The following is a 14,386-nucleotide window of genomic DNA, read 5'->3' on the forward strand; positions in this document are numbered from 1 at the left end:
TAATTTACGACGATAGGAACATTTAGAGGAGCTATCGTTTGGGAGATTAAAACACATTCTTTGACTATATACCAACAAAACGGCTTCGATGTGACAGCAGCAAAGGGAAGAGAGGAGAAAGCCAACCTTTGCCAGGGATCTGAACTCCAGCCCCAGCCTGGAAGCTCAAGGTCCGTTCCACTCCGCTGGATTTTGCTCCAGGCAGTCAAGCTGTGGCTTTGAGGAGGTGTGAGGAGCACGTGAGACCATTGTCCCTTCATTCTCCAGCCTGTGGGGTGTCAGATCCTCTGGGGACACTTCAAAGCAGGCTGTGAGCCAAGAGGGCTCAAGAAACCTAAATCATGCCTGGCCCCCTGCATTCCCCTCTTCCTTCTTTCCTCCCTCCCCTTCCCTCCATCCCTTTCCCCTCCCTCCCTCCCCCTCCCTCCATCCCCTCCCCCTTACTCCTTCCTTCCCTCCCCCTTCCCTCATCCCTCCCCCTCCCTCCATTCTCCTTCCCTCCATCCCTTTCCCCTCCCTCTCTTCTCCCTCCCTCCTCCCTCCCCCTCCCTCCTTTCCCCCTCCCTCCCTCCTTCTACACCAGCATCCAGTAGCATGACCTGAATGTGAAATGTCTCCCCACAGGCGCATGGCTTTGAACTCTTGGTCCCCAGTAAGTGGAAACTTTGGGACGTGAGACTGGCAGACTATGGGGCTAGGAGGAGAGGGCTTACTGTTATAGCCAGCCCATGTCACAACCTTCATCATGCTTCCTGCTCAGCGCCATGCAACAAGGAGCTATCACATGCTTCCTCCCACCATGGAGCCACCCACCACATTTCCCTCACCCCTCCACTGTGAACCCCAGTAAATCACTTTTTTTTTTTTAGTTGATCTTTCACAATGACACCTAGAGTGACTAAGACAGTGGCAGCCAGCCTGCCTAGCCTGGCCTTGGACCTCTGAGGTCACCATGGGATACTAAGCTTGATGCAGCCCGAAGAGCCCTGTTCTTCATATACCAGAAGACAGTCTCATCCTGGCTGAAGCAAGGCCTATGGGCTTTGTCTCTGGGCCTCTGGCCATGCTCTGAGCTCTGTGTTTGAGTTTTCATTCACACAAGTGAGGCAGGTATAGTTATAAGCTGCATTTCACAGGTGAAGAAGAGCGATCACACACAGACTCCATGCCCACACCACATACCTAGCAAGGAGGGACCCAAGCAGGGATCCTCCTCCAAAAGGGGACCAGAAGAAACAGCTCCCCTGCAGACACAAGTCCAGTAGCATCCCTGCATTCTCCAGCAAGCAAGCCCTCTGTGGCCATGCGCAGGCTCCCAGATAACCCAAGTTATAGGGATGCTTAGTGTCCTAAGCTGTTCCGGGACAGACACCCTGAGGTCCCCGGGGAGGGGCAGGCCAGGGGGTTGGGAGTAGCTATGCTGTCTGCCTTGGAATATGGGCTGCAGATCGACCCACAGGTCCCCATCCAGCTGCATAGACGATGTTTGAGGGCCAGATCTAGCTGTAGAGACTGCAGGTTAGAGGTTCTCAGCAAACACCTTAGAATATCTTGAGGAGCTTTTAAAAACTAGTGATGCCAAGCTTGTGGTTTTTTGTTTTGTTTTGTTTTTTTGTTTTGTTTTGCTTTGTTTTTGTCTTTCTATGTCAGAATCAGTGTCCACCAGCTAAGAACAGTGGTGGATCTCCAGCAGCCCTCCCTGCCTCCTCCCTCTGGGCCTCACTGGGGACACACACCCCACTTTGCAGGGGCTCTTCCTCTTTATGGAATTTGCCTTTGCTCTTATGTTGCTTTGAGCTCAGGTCCTGGGAAAGCATGTAAGGACTGTGGCTCAAACTAATTTTCCCTCTCCTTCCTTCCTTCCTTCCTTCCTTCCTTCCTTTCTTCATCTTATTAGAAAATCATGAAGTCATTTTCTGCTGTTTGTTGGGCCCCCCCCCAGACCCCCGCTTCTCACTAAGACACTGAGGGAAATGATAACTGATGACAGCTCTGTCAGGTCTCTCAGCTGCAACAGGGCATGAATGCTCGTGAGGTTGGTCTGCCGGAGTTCAAGGCCAGCTGCTATAAAAGATTAAAACCAGCCATTTGTAAGACCTCTGCTTCCTCATCCAACTGCCCTTTATCGTTCTCTTCACACTCAAAAAAAAAAAAAAGTAAAATAAAATAAACCAATAGAAAGATAAAGAAACATAGTAAGACACCCCCCCACACACACACACACATGCCACCCCCACCAGTAGCTGGGAACTACATTTTCTTGTTGATCCTCAGTGAATCGGTGAGCTGTCAAACTTATTTCAAGGTCATTTCATTAATCTCTAGGTCCTTTATTAGCATGTCTTAATTACACATAACGATGGGCTTCGTCGTGACATTTTCCCATGTGTATATAGTGTAGTCTGAACATTCTCTCCCTTCCACCCTCCCTATCTTGTTCTGCTCTTGCCAATCTCCTTCCTTTCCCCAACCAGTTCTCCCTTATAAGTATGTATTTGTATGTGCATGTCGCTATTTGTGTGAGTACATGGAATATGTATGTGCACGTGTGTGCACAGGTGCACACACTGACGCATGTGTGTGGGTGTGGAGGCCTGAGGTGGGTGTCAGCTGTTCTCTGCCACTCTCCCCCTAGTCTTTTGAGGCAGGGTCTCCCCCCACCCCCACCCCACCCCACCCCCAAGCCTGGGCTTGACAAATGCTGGCAATCCTGTCTCTGCCTTCCTCAGAGCCTGGGTTGCAGGCACGCGCTGGACACCCAACTTGTTAGCTGGATGTTGGGATCCAAACTCCAATCCTCATAATTGTGCGGCAAGTGTTCTTAAACCCTGGGCCCTTTCTCAGTCCCCCACCCAATGGGTTTTGTTAGAATTGCTTACAATGGCCTGGGTAGAAGTTAAGTTTACAGGGCCATGTATACCTTGCCAGTGGCTAGACCACTCAAGAAAATATCACTCCTGTCAATCATTATCTACAGATAAATCCCCAAGGAGTGGGCCCAAGCTCCTTCCCCTGACATGGCAGGGTGGTATCAGGCCCAATTATTCTATTAGTTTGTTTTGTTTGGGTTTTGAGACAGAATCTAGGAATGGCCAAGGACTCACTAAACAAACCAAGTTGGCCACAAAACCACAGAGATCTGCTTGCATCTGCCTCCCAAGCTCCCCACCAAATGTCACCCTTCTCATTGGAAAATCAAACCCTGGTCTCCTAAGTGACCGGCAGGGACACTCACGTGAACTAAAGAGGAAGTCAGCCTGAAGCATCGCAGCGGAGTCTTTTTTTTTTTTTTTTTTTTGAGTCAAACCAACACCCATCCTCTCTCCAAAATCCAGTGAGTCACAAGAATATTCCAGTCCCTCTTCCAGGAACAGCTAACTCCGGGCCCCCCTCTACTTGATTGAGGAGGCTCTTTCGAGGCTGGTTAGCTGGCAAACGCTGAGACACCTGGGATGCCCACTACCCAAAACCCTCCTTGTACCTGCACTTATCACAACTTGGGTTTTCTGGGTTGCTCAATCTGCAAAGCCCTGACCCAGTACACTCAAGGATCTACAGTTTCCCTACTGCCCCTGGTCCAGAAGGCTTTGCACTTCCACTACTCTTAATGGGCCAGGATCACCTGCCTCCCTTCTGTCATCTGGTGATGAAGTGGAGCCATGATGCATAGGTTCCATTGGGTTCTGGTCTGGCTGGAAATGCTGGGAGTGTTGCAGCTCTTAGAAGAGAAGGGAGCAGGTTTGGGCATCCAGTGACGGGAAGGTAACCAAGGTCCTGGAGTTCTTGTCAGCTACTGGGGTAGCACCAGGGCTAGGGCCACAGCAGAGGCAGTGGTAGCAGGTCCGAGGTCCGAGGTCCAGCGATGAAGGGAGGGAGGGAGGGAGGGAGGGAGGGAGGGAGGGAGGGAGGGAGAGAGAGAGAACACACTTTTCCCCAAGTGTTATGGATCAGTAAAATCAGCCACTCTCTCAGATCATCCTTGGTGAAATAACTTGTGTGCTTTATTCCATGTGGACAGGGACTATGTAAACATTGAGGAGTCAGATGGGATTTATCGATAAGTGTTTCCTATTGGCTCAGTTTGAGATGTAAGCGATGCTTTATCTGCACGGGGAAGGACTCCAGCTGTTTCCTTACATGACTGTCTGCCATGGTCCTCATCGGAATGTCATAGTCACATATTCCAGAGCAGGCACTGTAGGCAAAAAAATTTTGCAGCCAATTTTAATAAGCGTTCAACCTCTCTTCTTGCCCACCACCCACCAGAGGCAGTAGAAGAGAAAAGTTATTAGGATATGGAGGAAGTGGACCTGTTTAGCAGTCGTTCTTTGGGAGCAAGCTCAATCTTCTTTCTCAGCAGTTCAGTCCTGTAGCAAACACCAAATAGAACTCAGCACACCAGTCCTCTAGGCAGGCAGACACCAGGCACGAACCAACAGCTGTAGTTCAATCCTGGAGAATCCACAAGGTTCACCACCTGGCCTGAGGCGAGGCTAATACAAGAGCCTCAAAATAGTTCTTGTGTGAGTTTCTCTCAACGTCAGCGTACCACAAGCTGAGCTCACCAACATTATGTAAGGCAAACCAATATGTGTGTGTTGTTAACAAAGAATAGGGAGGCAGAGCAAACCACACCAATGACCAGTGCTCATCTGTCACCGTCTGTGGGATCATATTTATACTCCTTCATCACGGATCCTTTCACGTGTGTCAGCTTCAGAAAAACATTCTTCCACGTGTCTGCTTTAGCAAGACTTCCTTTCACCTGCCCCAGCAAAACATCACTTGACATAACCGATCTTCCAAAGAAATTAGAAGTTTCCACTTCAAGGAACAGAAATGGGTAGGGGGCGGCTTGTCTCCTGCAGATCTCAAGTCTCTGAGGGTCCCAGGGGCTGAGCTCACTCAGCCTTACCAGTTGTGTCGGGTGAAATGGCCCACTTGCCCTATACCCTTCCAGCCTGCTTCTCCCCAGGGCAAGAGGTTTGTCAGATACCATTGAGAAATTCTCACAGCATCTGCCTGGTACTGACTATTATTTCCATTTTATAGAAAAGAAAACTGACAAGCATATAGAGCTCCTACCACTAGGACACTGGACTGTGACACTGTTTTGGTCTGATTAGAAAACTTTCTTATCGTTGGAAATAGTAAAGAATTATTTTCCAAGGAAGGTAGGATCAGGACGCTCAGACTTTAAGTCATGCTAAAGAGCTCTTTTGAGATCATATTAATGAGAGAACCGGGTGGATGTTACAACCAGTGTAACTAATCTGGGAAAGATCCATTTACAGAGAACAGAAAAATGGGCCTGGGACTAAGAACAGACTAACCTGGCCCATTCCTCAGAAAGACCAAAATCAATGCAATCTCGGGATGGAATTTATTTGCATGTCTATGGACTAGAATGTTCTGCATTGTTATTGGGTATGTCTTACATGGTCATAAAATATCTCCAAGGCACTAACAGGCCACAGCCAGCCAGCCTGCCTGCCCTCTCCACACCCTGTTCTTCTTCTGTGACACCCGCTGATGCTTTGACTCAGACCAGATTTCTATACAGGTGCGTACGACCACCCCTAAAATGTGTGGGTTGCAAAGTTAGTCCCCAGATTTGCATGTTGGGGGTATTAAGAGGCAGAACTTTGAAGGAGAGTCCTGGGGACTCCTTCCTCAGGGATGGGTTGATGCTATGTTATGGAAGACACAGCTTAGTTACCACAAGAGTGAGTTAGTGTGGCATGTGTGGGACCCTGGTCTGCTCTGCCTTTTCATGGACTTTCTGGCTCCTCCATGCTATCAGAGGGTGAGAGGAAGGACCTAGTCAGGCGCAGACACCTAAGTGGCTGGACAATGTTGTTCATAAATGACCTCTCCTGTGGTATTCTAAGATACAGGCAGGAAACAGCAAAGAGAGGAGGGTTTGACGAGGGTCTGCGTGATCCTGGTGCCTCACTCTGCCTGGTGAGGGCTGTGGGTGTGAAGACATAGCCATCAATTTTCTAACTGGGCATTGATTTGTGATTTAAGAAAAAAAGACATTAGCTCAAGGCATGTGATCAGGCCATGATAACATCCGGGTCCTGTGGAGGCACTAAGCCCAGCTTTGCTGAGTGCTTAATCCCTCAGGCCCTCCCTCAAGCACTTTAAACACATTTATCTGCCTGCGAGGAAGGCAGATTGCTGCTCCATCCAGCAGGTGAAGCAGCTGAGGAACACAACTGGTCACACTGATAGACTTCAGAGCCGGTATGTGAAGCTCTGCCTTATAACCAGCCTGCATGGCAAACCTAAGATGATTCATGGAGCGAAACTGCAATCAGGCTGAGCCTTTACAGGTGGGGAGCCCTTAAAAGGTTCTAGAGTCTAGATATAGAAGGATCTAGAAGGCTCTCTCTCTCCCTTGTATTCCTGAGTATCCTTAGCATGGCCTCCAGCTACCAAAGCCAATACCTCTACAACTTTTTATTTCCCTCAGAATCTTGACTTACAAACCCTCACCATACCTAAAATGCATCTCAGGTCATCTACACAGGTAGGACTATTGGGAGCAGGCACTGCTGGGACAAAGGGAGGTCTAGTGACATTGACCCACACAAAGCCCAGGAAAGACGGTCCAGTACCTACTGGCACCCAATACATGCTGGTACTATCAGCTCCATTCTACAAATGGGCAAACAGCAACAAAAGAAGCAATGGGGCTTTGTCAAGGTTGCTGACCTGTCACCACCCCTTAGCAAATGACAGAATCAACAACCAACCTAATGGCTTTGCTCCAATCCTGAGAGGACCTTATGAAGTCACCCAAGGCCTGGGGAGATGTCCTTAAGCCACCTGAGGGCTGGAGAGAGGATTCTATTGATAAAGTGCTTTCATGAGAAATTGAGTTCGGATCCCCAGAACCCACGTAAAAAACCAGGCATGGCTGAGCTCATCTGAAATCTCACTTTTGGGGAGTCAGAGACAGGAGAATCCCAGGGGCTTGCTCAGCAAGTAGTCCAGCCAAATTGGTGAGCTTTGGGCTCAATAAGAGACCCTATCTCAAAAAAAAACAAAAAACAAAAAACAGATAGAGGAAGACACCCAATGACAATCTCTGGTCTCTTCATGTTTGTGTATACATACACACACATTCACACACACACACATATCACACACTACCACCCATCCATACACACACCACACAAAACATACACAGGCACACACGCATCTGGCCTCTGCTTTTGATCAGAACTGAGTGACTGGTGATCCCAGGAGACCAGGGCTTCCAGAGCTGACACCAGCCTCCCCCCACCCCACCCCCTCCCGTCGGCTTGTGCTTAGCTTGAAAATGTAGCCATGTGGAGTCTTTAACACTTAACAGCAAGGACCAGGTGAGCACTATGCAGGGAGCACCAGCTCCCACCTAGCTGGGGTCTCATGCAGGTGAGCCTGCTCCCTGCTGCAGCACCACGGGACTTGGCTCGCTGACTGCCAGCCCCTCTTGCCACTGTGAGTACTGCATACAGCATAAATCCAGTCAATGTAGCCAAAAAGAAATCTCAAAATGTCAGATCTGCAGAGATGGTTCAACTGAAGGGATATTGATTGTCACAGAAAATATTCTCATGTTATTCACCTACTTAGGCTGCCCCCTAGGCACATGTGAATTCATCAAATATTGTCACGGCATATAAGAACACTGGTGCTCAACATTGTTGTGATATTTGGGCTTTGGTCCTTGTCTTAATTAGGGTTTTAATGCTGTGAACAGACACCATGACCAAGGCAACTCTTTTTTTTTTTTTAAGATTTATTTATTTATTATATGTAAGTACACTGTAGCTGTCTTCAGACATTCCAGAAGAGGGCATCAGATCTCATTACGGATGGTTGTAAGCCACCATGTGGTTGCTGGGATTTGAACTCAGGACCTTTGGAAGAGTAGTCAGTGCTCTTACTCGCTGAGCCATCTCACCAGCCCCCAAGGCAACTCTTAGAAGGAGAACATTTAATTGGGGCTGGATTATAGGTTCAGAGATTCAGTCCATTATCATCAAGGCAAGAGCATGGCAGCATCCAGGTAGGCATAGTGCAGGAGGAGCTGAGAGTTCTCCATCTTCATCTGAAGGCTGCTATGAGGAAACTCACTTCCAGGCAGCTAGGATGAAGGTCTTAAGCCCACACCCACAGTGACACACCTACTCCAACAAGGCTACACCTCCCAGTAGTGCCACTCTCTGGGCCAAGCACATACAAACCATCACAACCCTGCTCACAATACCTGCCCCAGCTGAAGTAGTGGCAGGGGTGGAGGAGGGGAGATAAATACCAACAAGAAGTCATACCTGGGCATTTCTCTCAAGACAAGCACCTTCCTATGCAGCAAACGGAGGAATGGACTTTACACATAACCACACAAGGGAAACAGGGAGGAGATAGTTGCAGACACTACCCAGATGGAATTAGACCCAAGAATCACTCTGAAATACGAGTTAGAAAATGAACTTGGATGTTTCAACACTGAAGCCAGAACCAGCTCCACTCCATCATGGTGGCTGGGAGCTGACCTTCCGGCTTCCGCCTTGCTTGGATTATAAAAGAATCCTCTCTTGGCTTCTGCTTTGCCATGTCAGTGCCGTGGACTATGGTGGAGTCCTTGTGGCTTCTGCCTTGCTCTGTCAGTACCATGGATTTTGCATCCACTGTTGTCCCACCAAGGACTCACAATGATCTGTAGGAAAATCACAAGGCTGAGGCCAAGCTGGGCTACCAAGCAAGTTCAAGAGCAGTCTGAGCAGTTTAGTGAGGTCCTGTCTCTCAAAAGTCTTTTGATTTTTTTCCCCCCAGAAAAGGTGAAGATTCAAGCCAGTGGTAGAGTGTGAAACTCCTTCAGTCTCAAGTGTCAATCAATCAGTAAAAGCAAAGCAAGCTGGGGCTAATTAAAATTAAACAGATTGCTTTGATCCTGGGCCACCGGGGGCCTTTATCATTCTGCCAGTCAAGACCCCTGTTGACTGCAGCCCACCAAAATAGCTGTTAGCCATTTTCCAGCTGAGCAAGCCAAGTCTCAGAGAGTGAGTGACCTGTCGAAGGTCAAGAACCATTGGGCGATGGGATGAGATAGAGACAGACAGCCAGACAGCCAGTCTGACCAGCGCCATCCAAAAGGTGGGCATGAAACGCATCCTTCCAGCTCCGCATCCACTTCGGCCTCTCCTGAGGCTCCGGCTCTGTGGGTCATTTAGGAAAGGGTTTAAAGAGATTCACAGACCGGCTGACTACAGGAGCCCCTCTCGTCAGGCATAATCACGTTGACCTGGTATTGGAGTCTCTGCCATTTCCTGACCTCCGGGGAGCCTCCTGGGTGTGGCTTACCCAATCCAATGGTGTGCACCCCTAGGAAACCCAAACCCACTAACTGCTCAGAGGCTGGTACTTCTAACCCTCAGTCTTCCTCTCCAGGGCCACCTTAAAGCAGACAAGTGAGAAAAGCAGGCTGGAGTCCATTGCCTCTCTCCCCACTGCCTGACAGAGCACCTGTTCTGGAACATACAGCCCAGAGACAGAAGCTGTCCATGAATCGGGTTCATTCAGCCTGCGGGGAATAAGATGCTAATCACCTTGGGTGCACAGCTCCTCTCCTTGTCCTGTGCTCACCCCAGCTGCCCATAATTTCTGGCTTGATTGAATGCTTTGGCTGGAGTCCTCCACAGGTGCAAGAAGTGGGGGATTTCGTTCCCAGGAGCTCTTGCTGGGAGCCAGTTCCATCAGAGAGATAAGGATGGGGGAGGCTCCTGGCCTCGGTGTGGGAATAGCAATAAAAGCTCACGTGAGAAGGGTTGGCCAGGGCTGCTGATGGGGTAATTAATTCTACTTAAGTGAAATGTTACTAATAATTAAATGTACTAATTAAGAAAAATTGGATCAGCTGTGGTTGGTGTGGCAAAGCCGGACTCCTACGGACATGTTTCTTGGGTAGGTTCCTGCCAGGAGGACATGGGACCAAACGTGACCAAACGTGACCAACACTGTCCCTTTGGGGCCCAGTAGAAACCACAGGAAGCAGGAACTGGAGAGACCTTCACAGGAGGAAGAAGCCAGCCAGGGCTGGAGAGAAGCCTGTAGAAGACTCTAGAAGGTTATGGTGTAAGTCAGAAGGCTCTGGATCCTGACCCCTGTCTGCTCATCTCCCACCAAGGCTGGGAAGGCGGTGCCAGGAGGGGGCAGCAGAGAGCAGCTGTAGGAAGGGAGACAAGCAGCTAGGATGAGGTAGGTGGGCAATGGGAGACGCCAGAGATGGAGGAGAGACCAGAAGAGAAGCTAGCTCCACATGTCACTAGCAACATTCACCCTGAGGCAATTTTTTGTGGTCCAGACCCTGATGGATGTCCTAGTTAAGGTTTCTATTGTTGGGGGGGGGGGTCTGCTCACATTTCCATAACCTCTCATTGAAGGAAGTCAGAACTCAGGAACTCAAGCAGGGCTAGAGCCTGGAGGCAGAAGCTGATGCAGAGGTCATTCGGGGATGCTGCTTACTGGCTTGCTTCCCAGGGCTTGCTCAGCCTGCTTTCTTACAGAACCTAGGGCTACCAGCCCAGGGATGACATTACCCACAATGGGCAGGGCCCTCCCACACTGATCACTAATTGAGAAAATGCCTTGCAGCTGGATTTCCTGGAGGCATTTCTCCAACTGAGGCTCCTCCCCCTCTCTCTCTAGCTTGTATCAGATTGACACGAGAAACCAGCCAGGAGGCACCATCCCAGGCCTCTCTCCACTAGATGCCAGGAACAAACCAACTATACCAATCAAGTGTCTCTAAGGCGAGGGGGTGTGGCTCCGTTGACAAAGAGCTTGCCGCAAAGTTGTGAGGAGCTGAGTTCAAGGCCCAGAACTTGCGAATAGTCAGTCTCAGTGGTGCATACACGTAATCCCAGCACTGGAGAAGCAGGGACAGAATCATTCAGGAGGCGAGCTGGCTAGCCGGTCTAGCCAAAACAGCATACTACTGGCTCTGGTGAGAGACCTCGTCTCAACCATAGAGTGGCGGGCTAGGGAAACGGTTCAGTAACAAAAGTACCTGATAAGCCGGGCGTGGTGGCGCACGCCTTTAATCCCAGCACTCGGGAGGCAGAGGCAGGTGGATTTCTGAGTTCGAGGCCAGCCTGGTCTACAGAGTGAGTTCCAGGACAGCCAGGGCTACACAGAGAAACCCTGTCTCAAAAAAAACAAAAAAACAAAAAACAAAAACAAAAACAAAAAAACCAAAAACAAAAAGTACCTGATAATGAATCTCTACCATCCAGGAAAAAAAACAAGAACCAAAAGGCTGAGGGTGGACTTCGTAACCCTGGTGCTAGAGGGTAGAGGCAGTAGATCTTGGGGCTTGCTGGCCAGACAGTCTAACTGTAGGTTTGTGCTCTAAATTTATGGAGAGATAGCCTGTCTCAAAAAATAAGGTAGAGAGCCATAGATGTTTTAAGTCAACCTCTGGCTCATAAATGGGCACACATGCATACAGTGCGCATACTACACAGTCAAACACACGCGCGCGCATTATAGTACTCACACACAAAACAAGATCTGAAGAGTAACTGAGGAAGACACTCAGTGTTCACACACACACACAAATGTGGGCACACGCAGCACATACATTCTATATCGTATATATATGTGTGTGTATGTGTATATATATATATATATATATATCCTATGTGCTATATATGTATAATATATATACACATATACATGTATATTATACTACTCCAGTTACAGGCACTGTCCAGAGCATGCAGATCCAAAGAGCCAGAGCTCAGGAGAGTGAGAAGGAGCAGGGGCTGAGGGCCGTTGAGTTAATGAGTCACAGAGTGGGCTCCGAGGCCCACTGTTAGCATCCACTGTCGGAGATGCTGAACATTACTAGATTATAGATTTTCTATGACTACTTCCCTGTTACAAGACTTCACTTTGCCTTTTAAAAAAGTCCTTTCGTCTCTAAGTTTCAGTCTCTTCTCAAGGTCCACACAGGTCCAAGGGATGGGAAAATGGGTTCTATTCTCCCCAAAGACACACCCCAGATAAAGGAGGAAATGGAAGAGCCTGCTTCTGCTCTGCCAATTGAGTGATTACCACCAAAATGAGTTTTGTGCATCATAAAGATCCTTACCAAGGTAAGGGACGTTATTACCAAGGCACTCTGTGTGACCTTGTTGGTATTCTGAACGCAGCCGGGACAGCAGCGCTGGACGCAGAGTGAGTGAGCTGAATGAATGTGTGCACATTAAAGGCGAGCCCAGGCAGGGTCCTAAATGCTGAGGCCCAGAGCAGCCATCATCACCAGTATGGTGTAAATTAGTAACAAAGCTGCTCTCCCTGGCTTCCTGGGTGCCTCACACACCTGCAGGCACCTGCTCTGTCAATCCTCTCTGCAGCCTTGATTGGAACCTTCCTGCAGATGTGCGGTGGGAAACTGGAACTTTCCATAATGTGCTGAGTTCATTACCCACCACCGGGGGGCAAATCACCCACCAAACCTGGCAGCGGAAAGCACCGTTCTTCTCAGATGGTCTCTGAAGTCTGGGCACGGTTCCACCCGGAGCTGACTCGGGGTCTCTCACAGGCCGCAGATCAGGAGATAGGGTCTTTTCTGAAGGCTCGGAGGATATCCACATCCAACTGAACATGGTTGTTGGCAGGATTCAGTCCTTGAGTGCTGTTGGACAGAAGAGGTTCTTGTTCACTTGGATTTTTCCATCATGGTAGTTTACTTAACTCATCAAAACCTACAAGCAGGAGTGGGGAGGATGGCTCAGTGGTTACCGCACTGACCACATGATCAGCGTGCACGAGGACTGAAGTTTGCATCCCAGAAGCAGTGTAAATCCCAGATGGGTCCAATGGCCCACCTGTACCTCCAGTGCCTAAAGACAGAAACAAAGGGGTCCGGAGGCAGGCTGATGAGCTGAACTCATTGAACAATGAGCTCTGGGTTTAAGTTTATCTCAGCAAACTGAGTGGAGAAAGATTGCTGAAGATTCCAGACTCCTGACATCATCACTGGGTCTCTCTATACATGTGTGCATAAATGTGCACGTGTACATGTGGGCAGACATGCACACATTCGAACACACACACGTGAGGAAAAATAAAATTAGAAATTAATAAAATTGAAATCTGTAACAAGCAAGCTGGGAAGGCTCTAGATGCTACCAACAAGGTGGGAGTTGTAATCTGACATAGCCTAGTTATAGAAGTGACACGGGATCACCTTGTATGCTCTGTGGATTAGAAGCAAGTCAGTAAGCTATCCCATTTTCAAAGGAGGGGTGTTACACCAGTGCATGGCCCCCTATTGCAATGACCAAAGAAGCCCCAGCTCAGCGTCTGCCTGCTACACTTGCTATGAGGCCCCAGCTAGTACAGAGCTCAGCTGCCTGTGCCCTGGGGCTTCTAAAAAAAGGACTCAAGGTCATTTCCTCGTTCTTCTCTTACATAAGTATTTCCAGGATAGAAAAATGGTGGAGGAAAAATCCAAGGAAGGAGAGAGACAGACAGACAGAGGCAGACAGAGAATGCCAAGCTTTTCCCAACCAAGCACTCTGATGAGGCTGGTCCTGCAGGGCACAGCTGGAGCCCCCGCTGCCTCATGGTGTCCTCATTAGAGGCGTATGAAAATCTGCCTTTTTTGGTTTTTTGTTTTGTTTTGTTTTCCATCAGAGCCGAGGACGAACCCAGGGCCTTGCACCTGCTAGACAAGTGCTCTATCACTGAGCTGAATCTCCAACCCCTGAGATTCTGCCTTTTAATTGAAGTACTCTGAGCCCCTCCAGAGGAAGCCTTCCCGTTCTCCTCATCATGACTGTTAATAGGCTAGGAACAGCCAAGCTTCCACAGTCCCGGGCTGCAGCAACTACCGGCAGAGGCAGCTCTGGTCTCCCTTGCCCTTCTTCATGCCAGTTACACAGTCCTGCCACCACAAAGGGCTGCCCTTGGATGCTCCCCCAAGGCTGGCACAATATGGACCAGGACATGGACTTCCTGAGCACCTGGAAGGCAGGGATGGAGGAACCAACACATCACCACCGGACCTTCTCAGGGAAAGGGTCTCATCTCTTAACCCTGTAGTCCCAATCGAGAATATGCTGCCCAAGGGTGGGCCTCAGTGGACTGGGAACAAATCAGAGGCCTTTGTATAGATGTGACAGACATCCAGTGGCCAAGTACAAGCAGGAAAGTTGGTCCCCAATGTCTTCTCCCCTCCCATCAGTCTTTGACTGAGGCAAGAGATTTCCGAGGACTCTCTTCATTGACCACAAGATCAAAGGACTAGGGAGAATATCTGAGATAAACAGATGTTGTGAATTTACCTTCTGTGTAAGGGTGTGCTTGCATGCGTGCGTGCGTG

General features: G+C 49.1%; 1 long non-coding RNA gene across 4 annotated transcripts in view; it reads right to left on the reverse strand.

The window, feature by feature from the left end:
• Positions 1-3,988: 3,988 nt before the first annotated feature.
• Positions 3,989-14,386, reverse strand: part of Gm31724 — a 94,298-nt gene continuing 83,900 nt past the window's right edge. For 2 of the 4 annotated variants that reach the window (XR_880310.1, XR_389144.2), the window contains exon 4: positions 11,752-12,694. This is a non-coding gene — a long non-coding RNA (predicted gene, 31724). Of the gene's footprint in view, positions 4,368-11,751; positions 12,695-14,386 lie in introns of those variants that run through there. The other 2 variants (XR_880309.2, XR_880308.2) reach the window with 2 other exon arrangements.

This window comes from Mus musculus, chromosome 11 (assembly GCF_000001635.26).
Source record: "Mus musculus strain C57BL/6J chromosome 11, GRCm38.p6 C57BL/6J".
Taxonomy (NCBI): Eukaryota; Metazoa; Chordata; class Mammalia; order Rodentia; family Muridae; genus Mus; species Mus musculus.